This window comes from Peromyscus eremicus, chromosome 19, assembly GCF_949786415.1.
Source record: "Peromyscus eremicus chromosome 19, PerEre_H2_v1, whole genome shotgun sequence".
Taxonomy (NCBI): domain Eukaryota; kingdom Metazoa; phylum Chordata; class Mammalia; order Rodentia; family Cricetidae; genus Peromyscus; species Peromyscus eremicus.
Genome location: NC_081435.1, coordinates 11,951,590 through 11,970,622, shown reverse-complemented (window position 1 = coordinate 11,970,622; position 19,033 = coordinate 11,951,590). Strand labels below are relative to the sequence as shown.

The 19,033-nt window shown below is 39.1% G+C and overlaps 1 protein-coding gene across 1 annotated transcript in view; it reads left to right on the top strand.

Annotated features, from left to right (window-relative positions):
* The first annotated feature begins 1,965 nt into the window (after nt 1–1,965).
* The window catches only part of Ccdc178 (coiled-coil domain containing 178), a 343,274-nt gene continuing 326,206 nt past the window's right edge, over nt 1,966–19,033 (top strand). Inside the window, exons 1-2 of the mRNA XM_059246058.1 lie at nt 1,966–2,019; nt 7,398–7,482. The gene's annotated coding sequence lies outside the window, so the exon portion shown is untranslated. The remainder of the gene's footprint in view (nt 2,020–7,397; nt 7,483–19,033) is intronic.

Genomic DNA, 19,033 nt, shown 5'->3' with positions numbered 1-19,033 from the left:
CTATGTAGGAATCTAAAATGTATTTCCTGTACACACTTTATGTCCATGATTGAGAACTTCATAATAAAAGGCAGGTTAAAATGAGAAAGAAAATACATTTATGAAATAAATTTGTCATAACTTGAGAGACTTCATAACTGAAGACACAAAGAGTTCAGTCTGTGTTTCCTGTAGTTCTGCTACCAAGTGAAAAACAGAGCTTTCCGTTAGCACATCATCTAGTGGTAATGGGCTGAGGGATGTGTGGCAAGACCTGACCAGCTCCTTGTATCTGTCTCTGGTATTCATCAAATAGGATGCTCCTTATGTGAAGGTCTGAGGACATGATTCACGACTAGTAAGAAAAACTATCCTTGGTGTTAGGGCCTGCTTCAGAAACAGAGGGTCCAACCAAGGTGATCTTTCTGTGCTGTTTTCTATAAAGTTTCCTATTGAGATGACGTGGGGTCCCCTGAGTACAGAAACCATCAATCAGTTTTATTATTTAATTTCTTTGAGACAGAATCTCATGTAGCCAAGGCTGGCTTCTGAATCTCAGATCCTTTGCTTCCACCATCTGAGTGTTGGGATTAGAAGCAGGTTCATTCTAATGGCCTGGTTGGGTGGTTCTGAGATGCAAACAAGTACTCTACTAACTGGACAGTATCCCTGGCCCCTAATTAATTAGAAGAATTCAGCAGCAATGAAATTTGTAGTAGATGACATAGTTTTAGGTTAAAAATCTGGACATTTTAATATAGTCACTTACATATTGTGGACCATCACAAGTATACTTTTACTGAGATGCAGATGATTCACTCTGTTTAAAAATTGATATTGTATTGTTAACAAGTCAATTTAAGTAGTTAATGCGAGACGACTGGGAAAATGGAGACTCCATTGTGGAATCTGTGCACATGGTAACTGTAGAGTGAGAGCCTTGCAGGCTTTCTGGCCCTTGCTCTGTTTTCATCATGCCTTCTTCCCATCAGAAAGCATGACTCTTTGGCGGCTTGTGAGAACAGTAGTTTGTGCTGATGAACCTTGGCAGTCAAGTTTCCCATTTCCAGTGTTGCCTGGAGATTGTGTTCCTGGTGAGAAGACTCTTTATCCAGGGCCTCTCCTCGTCACCATCCTCTTTACAGACTCATGATTGGCTTCATCCAAGCAGGCAGTTGGTGAACAGTGTTAAGACCCAAGTACCTTCCCATGAAGCCTGTTTCAGGTCATAGGATATATTCATAGCAAAGACACAAAACTTAGGAAAATATAATTTATATTACATAATGTTTTAGAAAATCAACACTTCGAAATTTCCTGTTAGAAGCAAACATTTATACAAATGGCTTGACAGAATGAATCAATCCCTTTTCTTACAGAATCTTGACACAGAAAATGGAATGAATGAATGAATGAATGAATGAATTCAGCTTCCTTTCCTGTCTAACAGTTAGCTGAGGTCTCTCAGTACTAACAGTATAAAATCACCTTAAACTAACAACTAAGCTAAAATGGGCACACGCATCATGGAGACATCTGGTCATAGGTTCCCAAGGGGCAAGAAACCCAGTGCTGAGAGCCGCTCTGTGGGGAGTGATCACAAAACAGGATACACGCCTGCCGGCAACCCTCAGAGGTGACGGGACCAAGGTCCCCATGTCCTCCTGGATGTTCAGTGAAGTCTGCTGTGCTGTCTATTTTATGGTATCTTGCTGTGGGAAGGGCCCTGGCCTCATCCCCATTTGCTTTGCAGTGAAGGAGAAGTGAGTTTGGTCTAGCTGGTTAAAGGAGAAATAAACATGGAGTGGCTCCCTGGGCAATGACCAGTGCTGAGGCGGGGTTGAACACAGCAGTGAGAAGGTTGCTGGGTGGGCCAGTTAAAGGGAGGGTTGGGCAGGGCAGAGAGGATGGGGAGGAAAGACCGATAGGCCAACAAGGCGGAGAGGCCTAGGAAAGTGGGGGAGTATACTGGTGAAGAGGCCTGGGACGCGCGAGCCAGTAACGGACAACAAGGCAGAGAAGCAGGAGCTGGCAGAGAGGGTGAGTCGGCCTGTGGGGGCCTGCGGGGGGCCTGCGGGGGGCCTGCGGGGGCCTGCGGGGGGGCCTGCACCATTCACTATCTGGTGCCCTTTGCACATTAGGGTGGGAGCAGTGGCCCTGGGCTGCTACTACCGGTTCTTCCATCCCTTGACCACCTAGGAATGCTGTCTCTCCTCCTTGGCTGCCGGATTGGGATTTTCTGTGTCCAGAGCAGAGTGTGATCAGGACTTCTAAAGTTATTTTACCTCATTCACTTGTAAGGATGTCTGGTGGAAACTCACATGTTCTTCTTTCAAGTTGCTAATGGGTTTTTTTTTTTTTTTTGAACTGGTGGTTCTTTTTTTTTAATTTAATAAAAATTTTTTAAGATGTTCCCATTGAACTGCATATTAAATAGGTTCTTTGAGAAAGGTTGGAAGATTTCTATTTCCCTATTTACTCCAAATCCTCAAAAATGAAAGCAGCTAATCCCACATCTCTATCTTCAGAGGAAAGTGGTGCTCAGTCCTTCCTTGATCCAGGGTTTGCCAACTACCATCAGACCCGGCACACAACCATCTCCTGATGCCCACATCAGAGCTTTTGGCCATTGCTTTCTTGACATCCTCCTTCAGGAGAATGAGCTGGCCAGATAGCTTCCTGTTCCACTGATAACCTCATGGTCTATCCTCTATGTCTCTTGGCCTCCTGACCCACATAGAATAATCTTGCTAATGCTCATCACTCTTGTTAATCCCTTGTGGCTTCTTGGACCTGATGCAGAAACAGAATTTAAGCCACCATGTGCAAATGTAAGAGTTGAGAAAAATAGACAGCTAATCTCAGAGCACACTTGGCAATTTGTAGTTTTAACAGTTTATACAAGGCTAGTCCATTTTATCTTGAATACAGAATACTCCTCATTGTATTATTGAGCTTTAGGATTTATTTGTGAACCATATCAGGATAATTCTCAGAAGTGTCAAAGATGTGACATGGAGACGTAACTGAGTTGATGGGTGGCCCTCAGAGGCTGGCTGGCTTCTCTACTCTCTATTGCACAGTCTGCATACAGCCTTCTTTCTGTTCCCGATTGACTACAGAGGGCATCCTTATACTGGCTTCTTCTAACAGGCCTGTGATATGATTTCTAAGTATCTGGACTCAATCCCCAGCTTTGGACCTACATAGAATACCTAGATACACGCCAAATGGTTCTCTGTCCCAGAACATTCATTCACCCATTTTAGAACATTCTCTTTGTGTACGTGGCTGCTGAGTGTAATTGGAGCTCTGAGGGTGGAGTAGGATGACGATTGTCTTTAAAGTGTGTGAATATGTATTTGTGGGCATGTGCATATGCCATGGTGAGTGAGTATGTGAAGGTCAGAGGACAACATGCAGGAAGCAGTTCTCTTTTCTACCATAGGAGGTTCCAGGAATATGCCTCAGGTCATCAGGCTTAGTAGCAAGCACGTTTATCTACTGAGCTGTCTTGCTGGCCCCAGCAGGACAGTTTTAAAAGAGCTCTTTTACCTTAAAATAAAATAAAAACGGTACTTCTTTACCCATCCTTTTCCTAGTCAGATGAGGCGTAAGTTGACTTAGAATATTCACTGCTAAAACTCTAGACTTCGAAGTTCACAGAAAATGGAAAAGAGGAAAATGGATGACTAAGGAAAAACAGATTGAGCAGCTGGAATATGTGAAGCAGTTGAAGATTGTGTATTCATAGTAGGCAGAAATATAGTGAGTTGGTTTGTTGGTGTTATAATCATATGGATATGCCTGGTAGCAAAACAGCATGTCTGCAAGCATATTCTGTGCATCTGAGCCCTAATGTCATGGTATTCTGGAGTCTAATTTCTGCACATAGTGACAATAAGAAAACATGTAGGATAGCATTCATTCACTTATAAATAAGGCCTTGCGACATCTCCCAGGCTGTCTTGAATTTGTAACCTCCTGCCTCAGTCTATCATGTGTTAGAATTACAAGTGTGTGTCAAAACACACAGCTAGTTCACCATTTTAAAATTAATATTTGGGTATTTTTATTGGCTTTTTCATATAATATATTTTGACTGCATTATTTCCACTCTCCCAACTCCCCCAGTTATTTCTCACCTCTCTACTCATTCAATTTTATATTCTTTTTTCAGAAAAAATTAAACAAATAGATGAAAAAAAACAAAAAGAACAAAGAATATTGAATGAAACAAAACAAAAAGCATATGCAAAATACCAGGAGTCCACTTGTGTGGACCAAGTACTCCTGAGCATGGTGTCTGCCCTGCAGTGTGGTTGATATGCTCCTTCAGTGACACTCCTTCAGAGAAAACTGATATCTTTTTTCTCTCCCAGAAGGCATCAAATTCCAAATAGCTTCTTGGTTAGGTGTGAGGCTTTGTGCCCATTGCCTTTTCTCTGGGCTGGTATTGTGTCTAGCTTGAATATATTTAGGTGTAGGAGCTGTCACAGTCCCTGTGCATTGATATGTGCATCAGCCCTCCTTTTTAGAAGATGCTATGTCTTTGGAGTAATACACCACCTCTGGCTCTATTAATCTTCCCACTTCTCTTCTGCATAGCTTCTCATGATGTTTAGGTGGTAGTGCATAGGACTTCTTTGGCCAATAAATCAACATGATGAACCCTTTTTTAGTATTGTAGGTTTTAATTGGAGTATAAGATGTCTAGTTAGGGCATTGTCTTCCTGTTACATGGTAATTTGCATTTAAATTCCTTTTATATATTATTCCCTAGCTCTTATTCTCAGTTACAATGCTGTGGAACTAAATGAAGTTCAAATCGATGGGAATAAGCAGAATATTTACTTAGAGCTTTATAAATATGGGACTTTCTCCCTGTTACTTACATTGGAGAGAGACCCAAATGCACATATGGGGGATGAACAGTTTTCTGGTGACATAATGGGAAGGCTCAAATGATGCTCTGGTGAAGGGGAATTAAGTAGGTGTGGAGAAACCCATGTTATGGGTTTACAGGGAGCTTATTTGGTTTTCTCTGCTGGCTTCTGAGTTGGAATTGGGACAGTGGCAGGTAAGAAGGTGCAGTCATTGACACAGTTTTCCCTGTTCTGAGTTGATTAATGAAGTTCATGTTTGAATTTGCAGATTTATGGATGTAGGGGTTCCAGACAAAAGTTCCATTTTCATGGATGGTCTATACATTTGGTCTTTCACTGTTCATGAAAACTCATCCATATAATAGAAAACTGATACCTGAAGAAGTTAATCACTGTTTTCTCAAACATAAAATTTGTTGATTAAAAACCTAGTTAATATAATTTAGATAATTAATGTTGATTTAAGTGTTTATGCTATGATGAGTCTATGTATGTTATTTGTTTTTGCTATATCTACATAGTGTGTGTGTGTGTGTGTGTGTGTGTGTAGTGCATATGCCATGATGTGCCTGTGGAGGTCAGAGGACAATTTGAAGGAATTTCTTCTCTCATTCTACCACATTCATCCCTGGGACCAAAATCAAGTCATCAGGGTTGGCAACAAGTATCTTCTTCCACTGAGCCATCTCGTCCCCCCATGTATGCTATTTCAACCCTTGTAGTAGGATTGTAAGGCATTATCACTTCATCATTTTCAATTTCAAGAGGAAAAGGCCAGCATTCCAAATACTTGAGCTATCTTCTCCAAGGTCTCATTGCTAGTGATGGGTCCAGCCAGGAATTTAATCCCACATGTAGCAGAATTACAAGCTACAGTCTTTGATACATCATTAAGTGGCCCAATCCTCTATTTTCTTCATGATATCATCCTGTTTTATATTATGTCTACCAGCACTTACATTTTTCTCTATTTTCTGGATACTCAGAGGCTATTTGTGTAAATATAGGTAACTAAAAAATCTTTCCACATGAACTGAAGAGATTCGGCTTTTTTTCATAGGCACATAAAGATTCTCTCTTGTGTTCACTTCTTGTACTGTCATTGTTTTGCTCTCTCCATTTTATATCTCCTTAAGTTCTAGAAAGCATGTTGTATTGTTGCTTTCCTCCCTATTCATTAAACTATGGGTTTCTTGCTATCTGAATTACATATGTTTTGGCTAAGGATATGTGTTAATGCTCTCTATGACCTATCATCAGATGAAATGGATACCACATACATACATGTGAACTTCTGGGACCTCTTCAGGCTTTTGGCTCCTCCTTGAAATTGGTTTTTGTTGTTTTCTCAGGCCCAATTTGTTTGTTTCTTTCTTTCTTTCTGATAATTCTCTTAGTCATTGTCAAAGCTAATTTTCTTGGCATTCTTTTTCAGAACTCGTTGTTTGTTTTCATCCAACTAGAAAATCTACAATTCCTGACCCTGTTTCCACTTTACAGGTTTCTTACAAAGGCTAGAAACCAATACTGAATCATTTTTAGCAAAAACCCAAATATAGATTTCCCATGTTCATCTCTTCTCCACATGCCAATTTATCCTCATACAGACCTGGCTAAGGATCTGGCCAGTGTTCTCTCCTCTCGCCACCTTGTCAGAATCATCAGTCATTCTAAGTCCCTTCCCCTCACTATCTACCACATCCATTCTCCCACTGCAGTTTGCTGTCTCTCCAACATATTTTGCTTCCTAAATTTATGCCTACCCTGCTTGCTTTGGAAACTTTCTCCATCACTTAATAATATCCTACAGTATGGTGCTGGCTGTTAGTTCTGTATAACTATCTTCTCATTAACATGTTCCTGTGAGGTATTAAATGATTACATGGAGATCTTGTGTATTTTTGTATTTGAAATATTGATCATATTATAGGTAGTGAACACATATTTTTTAATATAAGTTTAGAAAATAGACATAGCAACAGCAATATGTTGCTTGAGTCTTCTGGAACAACATTATCAAGTTACTTCATTGAAGATATAGCTGCATGAGGCTACTGAAATTCAAAGGTAGATAACATAACCACAGACTTTTACTTTTAAAGTTTGATATGCTCATTGGCTATGGTATTGGATAACATGGATTTTTAAAATAAGCTCCTGAGGGAGTTTTTTAATTTAATTAGCTATTATATGGAATAAAATTTATCCAATAAATGAAAAACTATAGCAAAAAAGCTCTATGGTCATCACTATTTCAACCTGAAACTTTAGAGCTCTTACCTTACAAAGCTCAATGATGCTTTCCAAGAAATATCTCTGAGCATCTCATATTTATTCAGTACTATGAGAATTCAAGAAGAAATGAGAGACATAATTTCTGCATTCCAAGATGCAGCAGAAAATGCTGATGATTAGAAAATTTGACTTCTGAATTATTGAAATGTAGGTGGGCATTTTGAAAAGATCCAAGGAGTGGTAATAAAACGTTTTAAGCTGTTTTCCTCTTCATCCTCTTTCTTCTGTTCCATCTAGACTCTCACCTAATAAGAGGAAGAGGAGCTGTCAAAATGGCACACAATGCTGGGAACTGCTTCTGATCCCGCTGTGTTTCTCCCAGGTATGGCTATGACACGTGTTGGCTGGATTCTTTGACCAATGCAGTTCCCATTATCCTCTTTCTATTTCTATTTTGTTTGTATCTGCTTGATATTTCAAGTGCTTTCAGATTTATTAATTTCTTTGAATTCTATAGTACAATGCCAGACATGAACCAATATCCTTCCCTTCTGGGCCTAGATAATTCTGCCAAGTCATTTCATTCATTGTTACTGGCTCCTTGTGGCATGGCAGCAAACTGTATCAGCATGACAACATTTATAGCTAAAATAATTCAAATTAGTAGCAGATATTATGCCATAAGATGCTATATAAAATTATATCAGTGCCATCCAAATACGTAGTGTACAATTTATTTCTTTACCTACTAATTTGAAGATTTTGTAGAAAATGACTCTAAGGTGCTTCTGGCATAATTTCTTTGTAATAAATCCCCAGTGTTCCTTATTACTTTTGATTTTTTTTATCCTCCAGATGGCAAACTTGCACTCTATTTGTTTGTTGTTTTACTAAGCATAGATTTCTTACTTGGTGCTATTATTTATATTATTTATATCTTTGTATTGTTTTGCAGCAAATGAAAACTATTTCTCCTAGCTGACAATTTAAGAACTTAGAAAATTATTAAGAAGCTTATTTTCCACTAATATTTAATGTTTCTCCATAGCTATATTATTGAGTGGAGTGTGTGTGTGTGTTGCTATGTTATTATATGTGCAGATGCTATGTGTGTAGGGTATATAATGCTTGAGGGGATATATGTGGAAAAACAGTTAGTCACTCTCTATCTTAAGTGTTTGAGTCAGAGTCTCTCAGTGAACCCGAAGATACTTGATTTGGCTAGATAGCTGGCCAGTTCCTTGTCCACTTTTAGTTTTTGAGACAGCTCCTCTCCCTCTTGTTAGTGAGAGTCCAGATGGAGCAGAAGAAAGAGGATTAAGAGGAAAACAGTTTCAAATGTTTTATTACCACTCCTTGGGCCTTTTCAATATGCCCACCTACATTTCAATAATTCAGAAGTCAAATTCCCAAATCATCAATGAACTTGAAGCTGAATCAGGGCTATGCTGGCTAGCTGCTGAACTTCAGGGACTTGATACTGTCTGAACCCGGAAGTCTGGGTTTACAGGCTGCACCACCACACCCAGCTTTTACTTCTGTTCCTAGGACCCAAACTTAGATCCCTCCACAGCTGTCATTTCGTTGACTGAGCTCTCTCTCCAGAGCCTCTCACTGAGACTGGAGTCATGGATTTTACTTGGCTGGCTGACCATTGAGCCCTGGGGATTCTACTGTCTTCCTTCTTCCCCAGGACTAGGGTCCCCCATATGTAAACCACACACATTTTGGGGGTTCTCATTGTTGAGCAACATGGAGTTGATTGACTAAGCCATCCCTCTAGCTCTTGTTGGAAGATTTTAATTTCTATTTTGGATTTGAACAGATCGCTTAGTACAAATAGTACACAATTCATAGGAAAATATACTAAATGTTGATATAGTTGTACATCCAAACAATTAAAAAGAACCTGAATATTCATATTTGAAATACTTCCACAACAGTCATTTATGAAAGCTTTGCTTTTTACCTCATGTCATAATGATAAGGAAACTACAGTGACTTTCTTTACAAAAGAATATATATAGGAAAACATACCTTTCTATCAATCCAAACCACCCAAAGTGATTGCTGTTGAATTTTGGGCTAGTCAAGAGAGTGGGAATCTGTCGAGGTGCCCCACTGTTTAGAATGAGGCCTGTAATAAGAAACCTCAGTATTTATTAAATTTTTCTCAACTATCAGCTTGTAGCTGCAGTTAGGAGAAAATAGGGCTACACTGTCCGATTTCACCCTCGTCTTCATTTTCCTACAAATTCAGTCTCATGTTTTCTTTCCCTAAGGATCACTCACTCAGCTCTGGCAAGGAACCAGAGGATAAAACTGAGCAATAGGTTGGGGGTGGGGTGGGGAGAGAATAGCATGGAGTGTTACCTGTTTCTAATTTAGCTCTCAGGGCTCCGCAGCCAGGAAAGACCTTGTGACCTTCTACGGAGGGCATGTTTAGAGGGAGTTTGTCTCTCCACATTTATTACATTTTAATTTTGGAACTCACATGAGATAGAATTCTTTCTTATTTAGCAACATGTGCTTTGTATTAATCCAGTAGTCTACATTTTGAAGAAGATCATTCAGGGAATCTTGATGCATAAAAACCTGATACACCCTGGAGATGTTTGGCCAATGGCTAGGTATCCTTTTTGCAAAATTAGGAAAATCAGGCCTCAGTAACAATTCTCTGCAGAATAACAGAAGCTGAGTCATTAGGAAAATAGAGGATTACTAGGGGTTATCCAATCTATAAATCCTACAAGGCCTATAAAAAGGACCAGCACAGTGAAATGTGATACCTCCATAGAACAAACAGACTCAAATTTCCAAATTGATATTAAATACTGACTTGTTTTTGTTGTTCCTGTTGTTTAGCTATAACCTCAGAATAGCTGATAACATCAGGCTTTGTTATAAAGACTCTTACTAATCTTCTGTTTCCTTAGTACCACATTAATCACTGAAAAGGAGTTGTCAATATTTGTTTCTTTAAAATATACCAAAAAAAAAAAAAAAGAAAGAAAGTCAGGGCATGCACATGTGGGCATTTTTAGGGAAAGTAACAAGAGAGGAAGGAGAGGTAAGAAAGGGGGATAGGAGGAAAGGGAATGGGAGTGAGGATACACAGGGAAGAGAGGAGGAGAGGGAAGAGGAGATTGAAAATTAAATATTAAAATGTAGGTGGAAAAATACATCGATACCTTCCTTAGGTGACCTTAGCAATTTCCATAGAAAAACTCTGATAAAAGACAAGGAGTCCCATTAGCAATGCATGTTCACTGTGTAGAAGGCCTTGATCTTCCTCTAAACACTGACCCCTGCAGAGAATATCCTGCTGTCTAAGTCACTTAAGCTCTCTTCTGGGAGGTCAGTTATGTCTGCTTTCTTCATACACAATCAAACTAAGCTCTGCTAAACTTCTGGGACTTTTGTTTCTTTGCAGTGTGGTCCCTGGGCACACATAGCACCCTCCTGCCATGTGCCATCTCTCCAACTTGGTGTACCAATAGTGTCCTAGATTCCTTAGGTGCCTGCTGGCTTGAGGCTCCCAGGTGTGGGTACGGCAAGAGTCCTCATGCTATGCCCCAACGCTGCAGAAGAACACCATGGACCAATCCCCTGAGCTCTGTACATGTTTCCAGTTGCTGCGGCATCCTTCTTGGGCTCACCCACATCTTCTGTCTCCAGATGTTGCAGACAACTTTTAATTGTTGTAGCTTGACTATGAAAGGTCCTTTGTTTGAACACTTACTCCCCCAGCTGGTAGGAGGTTTAGGAAGGATGTAAGAGGCTTTTGGAAGTGGAATCCTCTGGAGAAAGAGGGTCATTGGGAGCAGGGCTTAAAGTTTTATAGCCTGGCCTACTTCCTGCCTGCTGTCTACATCCTGATTCCAACGCAAACAGACCCAGACAGGTTGCCTCATGTTTTTACAGCCGTACTTTTCCCACCTTCTTAAGGTGTGAGCTAAAATACCACCCCGCACCCTTAAGGTTTTTGGTTTGGTTGGTTGGCTTTGGTTTTTGACAGGTGTTTTTCACAGCAATAAGAAAAATAACTAATATATGGCACCATAAAAATAATCTTTCATTGCTGTTACTCTTCAGGACACTCTCTTGATTAGAGACCAAAGAGATTTCAGACTATTACTGCTTTTTTTTTCCCAGCTCAAGCCCTGAGATGAACCACTACACAATCTTTTCCTGAGAGCAGATGCAAACTGCCATTTCCATATACTCATCTGATGGACTGTTTTTACAAGCATGCTCTCACCAGAGTAAAAGAGAAGCTAGATGATCCAGGAATCTAACAATACCTCCTTAAAAGACTAACTCCTTATGGGGATGTTGATATCACTGGCAGTGGCACTAGTAATGTGATGAGTTTGAGGTTTCATATGAAAAATTACATCATAATAGCTGTGAATTTGTTTTAGTGTCTGGTAGGAAACACATTAGGAGATGCTAAGTTGTGTATGTGGGTTCAGTAAGTGCTACTGGCAGGCTGTGAACACAGGAGAATTGATGTAAGCTGAGTACCAACGACCAGAAGTGAAACAAGGAGAGAAGGGTTTGTTTTGGTGAAAGACCTTGATCTTGAATTTAAAAGTGAGGCTAACCATTAGAGGACTTTACATGATGACCAGATGGCATTCTCTCTACCTCAATCCCCCAATGCAACCCATAACAATTGGAGAATATTTAATTAAAATTTCTTCATTATATCTTTCATATTTTTTTGCTGACAACTAGTTATGCATTGACAAAAGTGGAATCTTAGAATAAATTGAATCCCAAAAATGTTTATTATGTTCAGGCTTAGAAGCTAATCGAAGGTTTGTCTGTTTTTAAAGGACAATTTGAAATTTTTTCTCTTTTATAAAATGTCTGCTCTTTCTTAGAAGATAATTCTATGTAGATAAAACAGATATAACTGAAGAGATTAAAATAAATTCAATTTGTAAAGCATGCTGTCTCTTACAGTCACTGTGCTTTATCATGTGTCATAGTCACCTGAACTAAGCCTGTATAGATCACATAGGGTTTATGTAAGGGAGAAAATGATTTTGCAAAGAGAAAGTATTTATCTTTTCATGAAGACAGCCGGATAATAACACGTATAAGTTGTCCTTAATGACAATGCAATGCCTAGTGTGAGCTTATGTTTGATAACCAATGGCTTCTATGCTTGGTTTCCTGGGTCAAGAACAGTGTATGCCCTCTAGTTTGAATAACTAGATGAAGGTTTGTGGTTTCCAGAATGCTAACCCTACCCCAAATAGTCAGCATTTCTAGATGCACCTTATCTTTCTTCCCATTTACTTCTTCATTATAGACAGTTCCCTGTAGTGAAAAGGTCCTTTGAAATAGTTTCACTGTTTTCTTAAAGAAATTTTGTATTACAAATTATTTTCTCTCCTTGAAAAAGATTCAGATAAGATGTCTGCACATAGTGTGAAAATATGGCTTTAATATTCTGGCCCTGTCCTTTCCTAATCTGTAGTATATTTTGCTATATACTGACTTATTTTTGAAATTGTATTATAAATTCTATAAGAAAAGACATTTCATGTTATTCATTTAGTGGATTCAACTTTGTGACTATATTAGCTCCCCCCTGAACTCTCTGTGAGTGTATGTTTTATGGTGACTGCTAGCTCTAAGATATTTATTCATATTTTTTCTTAATTATTTCACTCTTTTTCTAATCCTTATATCCCTCATACCAGAAATTCTTTGTTATTAACATTTCATCAAGTGTTCCTTCCTGGTTTGTAAGACTACTTTGGAAAAATAGCAGAATTACTTTATATTTTATGAAATCACAACACTCATGTTTATATGCGTATATGTATTTTTAGTGCCAAGTTCAAAGAGGCCTTTCTCATTTTGTTTTTCTATAGTTTCATCTATGAGTGTTTTATTCTTTTTAATTTGGGCTCTTTAATCCATCTGGCTTTTGAGAATATGTACTTCTGTAATCTTAAGCAGGAACTGTAAACACTCCTCATGATTCCATTCAACTAGGCTTACACGTAAAAACTGATTGGGAAATGCACTGCATGCTGTTATCATTTTAATATACACAACAGGATATTAAGGAGTTCTGAGAATTGTATTTATTTTGTTTCTTCCCAGGAATGCTTCCTATACCTCCTCTCTGAGACCTTCCCAGTTTCTCTGGCCAATGAATCTGGAGTCAGTTTCTAGTGAAAGCTGGCTCTGAGCTGCCCAGAAAAAGAATCTTCCCAAGTGGCTTAACTTCTTGGAGTCTGGGGGATAGCTTTGTAATATGAGGCCAGCAGGCTGTTGTGAGAAGTAGATGCAGATAGTATGTTTCAAGTATAACTTTTTGTTTTTGCCTTTCTTTTGGCCAAGACTCCTGTAGCTATTTCCAAGTTTGTAATATTTCCAATTTTCTAGGGGAAGGATTGGTGTAAAAACATCTGTCAGAAATACACAGACCAGGTCAATAAATAATTATTGACATTCAAAAGGAATAGAACCAGAAGGCACATTTTGGGGAAACAAAAATGCTATCTGAAAACAGAATGTTTTTTCTAACTTAGAAAGTCATTTAAACCCATTTAATTTTGAAACTTCAACTTAGCCATAATTATGATTGTACATTAGGCAAAAGGTAGTTATTAATTACAGACAAGTTAAGTACTTTATATTTTGTCAGATGCCATGTTCCTCAGTATGCCCACTGTAAAACTCTGATGTGACTCAGAGGTAAATTACGATTTAATACATGATACTGACCTATGGAATAATTTAACATCATGAAAGATAATTTGAACTGCTTGTCATTTACTTTGTCTAAGGTCATTACCAGAGGTGAAGGGCTCATCTCTCCACTCAGACAATTTCTGAATACAGTGTGAGATGTGTTTGAGAGTGTCTGTAAAGAAACGGCCTCAGTTCTCATTTGATTTGTATGAGAAAGATGGCATTGAGTCTTTCTGAAGATGTGTGTGGCTTCATCAAAATCATGAGCTGTACTATTTAACGTGTCTTAATGCAATTGGCTGTAATATAAAATCAATAGATCTTTATCAAAGAAACAGTTTAGGAATCACAGCATCAGAGCTGAATGGTTTACAAGAGAAATTATTATAGATATGAGTAGGAAAGCTGTTGAGCAATCTTCTTTTTATGCTTTTATGTATTATATTATTTTCCAATACTTTCAGCATTTTCATGAAATACTATCAGTATATAATAAAAACAAAAATGCCAGAAGATATTACTTGATTCAGAAGTCATGAATTATTCTGTTTCCATTGTGTTGTGGGTTTTCTAGGATAAGATTCTAAAATGTGTAGAACATGTGAAAAATGTAAGTCAGTATTTGATGGGTGCGTTCAATATTCAGTATTTCTTTCACAGTTTTTGCTGCATTTGACAAACATTTTTCTTCATTATTTTCTGAAATATCTTTGGAAATAGTCATTAGGGATGGCTCATGGTAATTGTATCTGGAATGCAGAGTAAGAAAGTCTTGTCTTTAAGCTTTATAAAAAATACATATGTTCCAGTAATTTTTCTTTGTGTTACTAACTCAATTTTGACATATAAATTCAAGTTTTCAGAAAAAATTTCTATTATTCTTACCACAATTCAATTATTCTTGAGTTTTTATTCTCCTAAACATTAATGACAGAAAATGGGTGTGAGTGAGAAACAGAGAGAGAGAGAGAGAAAGAGAAATAGAAAATGTTTTAGTCCTGTCAGATCTTCAAATCAATGGGAATAATGCACAATGACATACTTATTCAGAAGACTATATATTACGTGCAGTATAAAGCTGTGTTATTGAGTTGTTCAAGTCCTGGGAGAAGAAGGCAGATGTCTTACCATGAGAGGTAATCTGACGGAGAGACATCAGTTGAAACAAAAGGACTATACAAAGCAGTGATGGACTTGGCGCCTATGGCTTGCTTCAGTGAGTGGCATGGGTACAGTGTAAAATATGCAGCAAAAAAGCACAGAGTGACAACTATATAACTATGTAACTGTGTCTTGTCTCCTGGTTCTGTAGCTTCTACGCTCAGTGCAAAATTTTCTTGCTATTAGCAAACGTGTATAAAATCTAGTGAGACTGGTAAATACCATTTCAAGGCACAGCTTATATAATTCATCCTTATTCCATTGAAACATAAAACAATGTTACAAACAAGATGCATGTTAAAACTCAGTAAGTGCGTCAGTGACAGGATTCAGGAGAATTAGTGACAACAGTCTAGAATATGAAAGTGCTTGTAGGTAAGATGAGGCAGTCAAATATCTCAGATCCTTCATGAGCTCTTTCTGTATCATCCTTATAAAGATTTTTAGCCTCTTCACTGTTTCTAGTGATCTAGTGTCCCCTACTTTACCATGTAACTTTGTTCATTGTTTAAAAAAAAAAAAACCATGCAGAGTTATCTCTGCATGGTTTGCCAAAATACGCCTCCTCATGGTGCAGTCACCCAGACAGCCGTTTTTGGAACACAGCCTACAGACATGGCAGCTCAAACTTCCTTCCCTCCCTTCTTGCCAAACTTAGCGTCTGTACTTGTTGGTAGACAGCATCCTCATCCTTGCCAACACTGTGGCCAGAGATTGAGAAGAGACGCACAATTCAGCTAGTATCCTCGTTTCCTGGCAACAGTTTCTTGATTGGATCAGGTTTTAGATACCTGACTCAAGTAGGACTAATTACAATCCTCTGAGGGCAACTGGACTCATACCAGAGAAAGTTAGCTTCTTTTGAAGTCCGAAGCTCTCCAACATAAAACTCAAAATGTCAGCAGTCAAACTTTCTAACACACGCAAAACGCTACAATGTAGGATGAAAATGCGAACAACTGAGATGTGAGGCTGAGGCCTAGATAATTCTGAGGGCACTCGTGTAGCCATTTTCTCATTCATGGACAAGTGGTAGAGCTCATTATGTTGTGTGTGTGTGTGTGTGTGTGTGTGTGTGTGTGTGTGTGTGTGTATGTATGTGTGTATGAGTATGTATGTATGTGTTTATGTGTATTTGTGTGTGTATGTGTGTGTGTTTGTGTGTATTTGTGTGCGTATGTATGGGTGTTTGTGTGTGTATGTGTGTATGTGTGTATGTATGCCTGTGTGGGGGTATTTGTGTGTGTGTGTATGTGTGCGTGTTTGTGTGTGTGTATATTTGTATGTGTATGTGTGTGTGTATTTGCGTGTGTGTATGTGTGTGTGTATGTGTTTGTGTGTATGTGTGTGTGTATGTGTGTGTATGTATGTGTATGTGTGCGTGTGTGTGTGTGTGTGTGTGTGTGTGTGTATGTGTGTGTGTGTGTTGGATGTGCACATGTACAGGTGTGAACCCCTGTGTATACATTTGTGGAGACCAGGGATTAAAGGCATCTATCTTCTATGACTTTCCACCATATATTTTGAGGCAGGGGTCGCTCACCGAACCTACCTATCATCCTGAGATGTAGACTGCCTGCCCAGTGATCCCTGGAATCCTCTTGTCTCCACATCCTGAGCTTTAGAGTTATAAGTACAAGCCCATTATTTACCATTAAATATATTTTTCATATATGTATGTGTGTAACTAAGTGCGGGTTTTTTTTGAGATTTTAATCTTATCACTTTTTAAAAAATTTTATAATTTAATTTAATTTTACATATCAGCCACGGATTCACCTATCCTTCCTCCCACCCCCACCCCCACCCTCCCCCCAGCCCACCCCCCATTCCCATCTCCTTTAGGGCAAGGACTCCCCTGGGGATTCAGCTCAGCCTGGTAGATTCAGTCAAGGCAGGTCCAGTTTCCTCCTCCCTTCAACCAGGCTGAGCAAAGTGTCCCTGCATAGGCTCCAGGTTCCAAACAGCCAGCTCATGCACTAAGGACAGGTCCCAGTCCCACTGCCTGGGGGCCTCCCAAACAGTTCAAGCTAATCCACTGTCTCACTTATGCAGAGGGCCTGATCCAGTTCCATGGGGCTCCTCAGCTATTGGTTCACAGTTCATGTGTTTCCACTAGTTTGGCTATTTGTTCCTGTGCTTTTTCCAGTCATGATCTCAACACTTCTCACTCATACAGTCCCTCTTCTTTCTCACCGATTGGACTCCTGGAGCTTCACCTGGGGCCTGGCCGTGGATCTGGGCATCTGCTTCCATCAGTCATTGGATGAGATTTCTACCACAACAGTTAGGGTGTTTGGCCATCTGGATTACCAGAGTAGGTCAGTTCGGGCTTTCTCTCGACCATTGCCAGTAGTCTATTGTGGAGTTATCTTTGTGGATTTCTGTGGACCTCTCTAGCACTTTGCTTCTTCCTATTCTCATGTGGTCTTCATTTACCATGGTCTCTTTTTCCTTGTTTTCCCTCTCTGTTCTTGATCCAGCTAGGATCTCCTGCTTCCCTAAGCTCTCTTTCCCTCAACCCTTGCCCTTCATTACCCCCACTCACCTCCAGTTTACTCATGTAGATCTCATCCATTTTTCTGTTTTTGGGGGATCCCTGTGTCTTTCTTAGGGTCCTGTTTTCTAGGTAGCCTCCGTGGAGTTGTGAGTAGCAGTCTAGTCATCCTTTGTTTTACATCCAATATCCACCTATGAGTGAGTACATACCATGTTTGTCTTTCTGAGTCTGGATTACCTTACTCAGAATGATTTTTTTCTAGATCCATCCATTTGCCTGCAAACCTCATGATGTCATTGTTTTTCTCTGCTGAGTAGTACTCCATTGTGTATATGTACCACATTTTATTTATCCATTTTTCAGTTGAAGGGCATCTAGGTTGTTTCCATGTTCTGGCTATTACAAATAATACTGCTATGAACATAGCTGAGCATGTGCTCTTGTGGTATGATTGAGCATTCCTAGAGAATATGCCCAAGAGTGGTATAGCTAGGTCTTGGGGAAGATTGATTCCCAATTTTCTAAGAAAGCACCATATTGATTTCCAAAGTGGCTGTACAAGCTTGCATTTCCACCAACAGTGGAGGAGAGTTCCCCTTGCTCCACATCCTCTCCAGTATAAGCTGTCTTCAGTGTTTTTGATCTTAGCCATTATGACAGGTGTAAGGTGGTATCTCAGAGTCATTTTGATTTGCATTTCCCTGATGACTAGGGATCTGAGCAATTCCTTAAATGTCTTACAGCCATTTGAGCTTCCTCTGTTGAGAATTCTGTTTAGCTCTATAGTCCATTTCTTAATTGGACTGTTGGGCATTTTGATGTCTAATTTATTGAGTTGTTTATATATTCTGGATATCAGTCCTCTGTCAGATGTGGGGTTGGTGAAGATTTTTTCCCATTCTGTAGGCTGTCACTTTGTCTTGTTGACCATGTCCTTTGCTCTACAAAAGCTTTTCAGTTTCAAAAGGTCCCATTGATTGATTGTTTCTCTCAGTGTCTGTGCTACTGGTATTAATATTTAGGAAGTGATCTCCTGTGCCAATGCATTAAATACTACTTCCTACTTTCTCTTTTATCAGGTTCAGAGTAACTGGATTTATGTTGAGGTCTTTGATCCACTTAGACTTAAGTTTTGTGCACGGTGACAGATATGGATCTATTTGCAGCCTTCTACATGTTGATATCCAGTTATGCCAGCACCATTTGTTGAAGATGCTTTCTTTTGTCCATTGTACAGTTCTGGCTTCTTTGTCAAAAATTATGTGTTCATAGGTGTGCGGATTAATGTCAGGGTCTTCAATTAGATTCCATTGGTCCACATGTTGGTTTTTATGCCAGTACCAAGCTGTTTTTATTACTGTAGCTCTATAGTAGAGCTTGAAGTCAGGGATTGTGATGCCTCCAGAGGTTGTTTTATTGTACCAGATTCTTTTGGCTATCCTGGGTTTTTTGTTTTTCCATATGCAGTTGAGTATTATTATTTCCAGGTCTGTGAAGAATTGTTTTGGTATTTTGATGGGGATTACATTGAATCTGTAGATTGCTTTTGGTA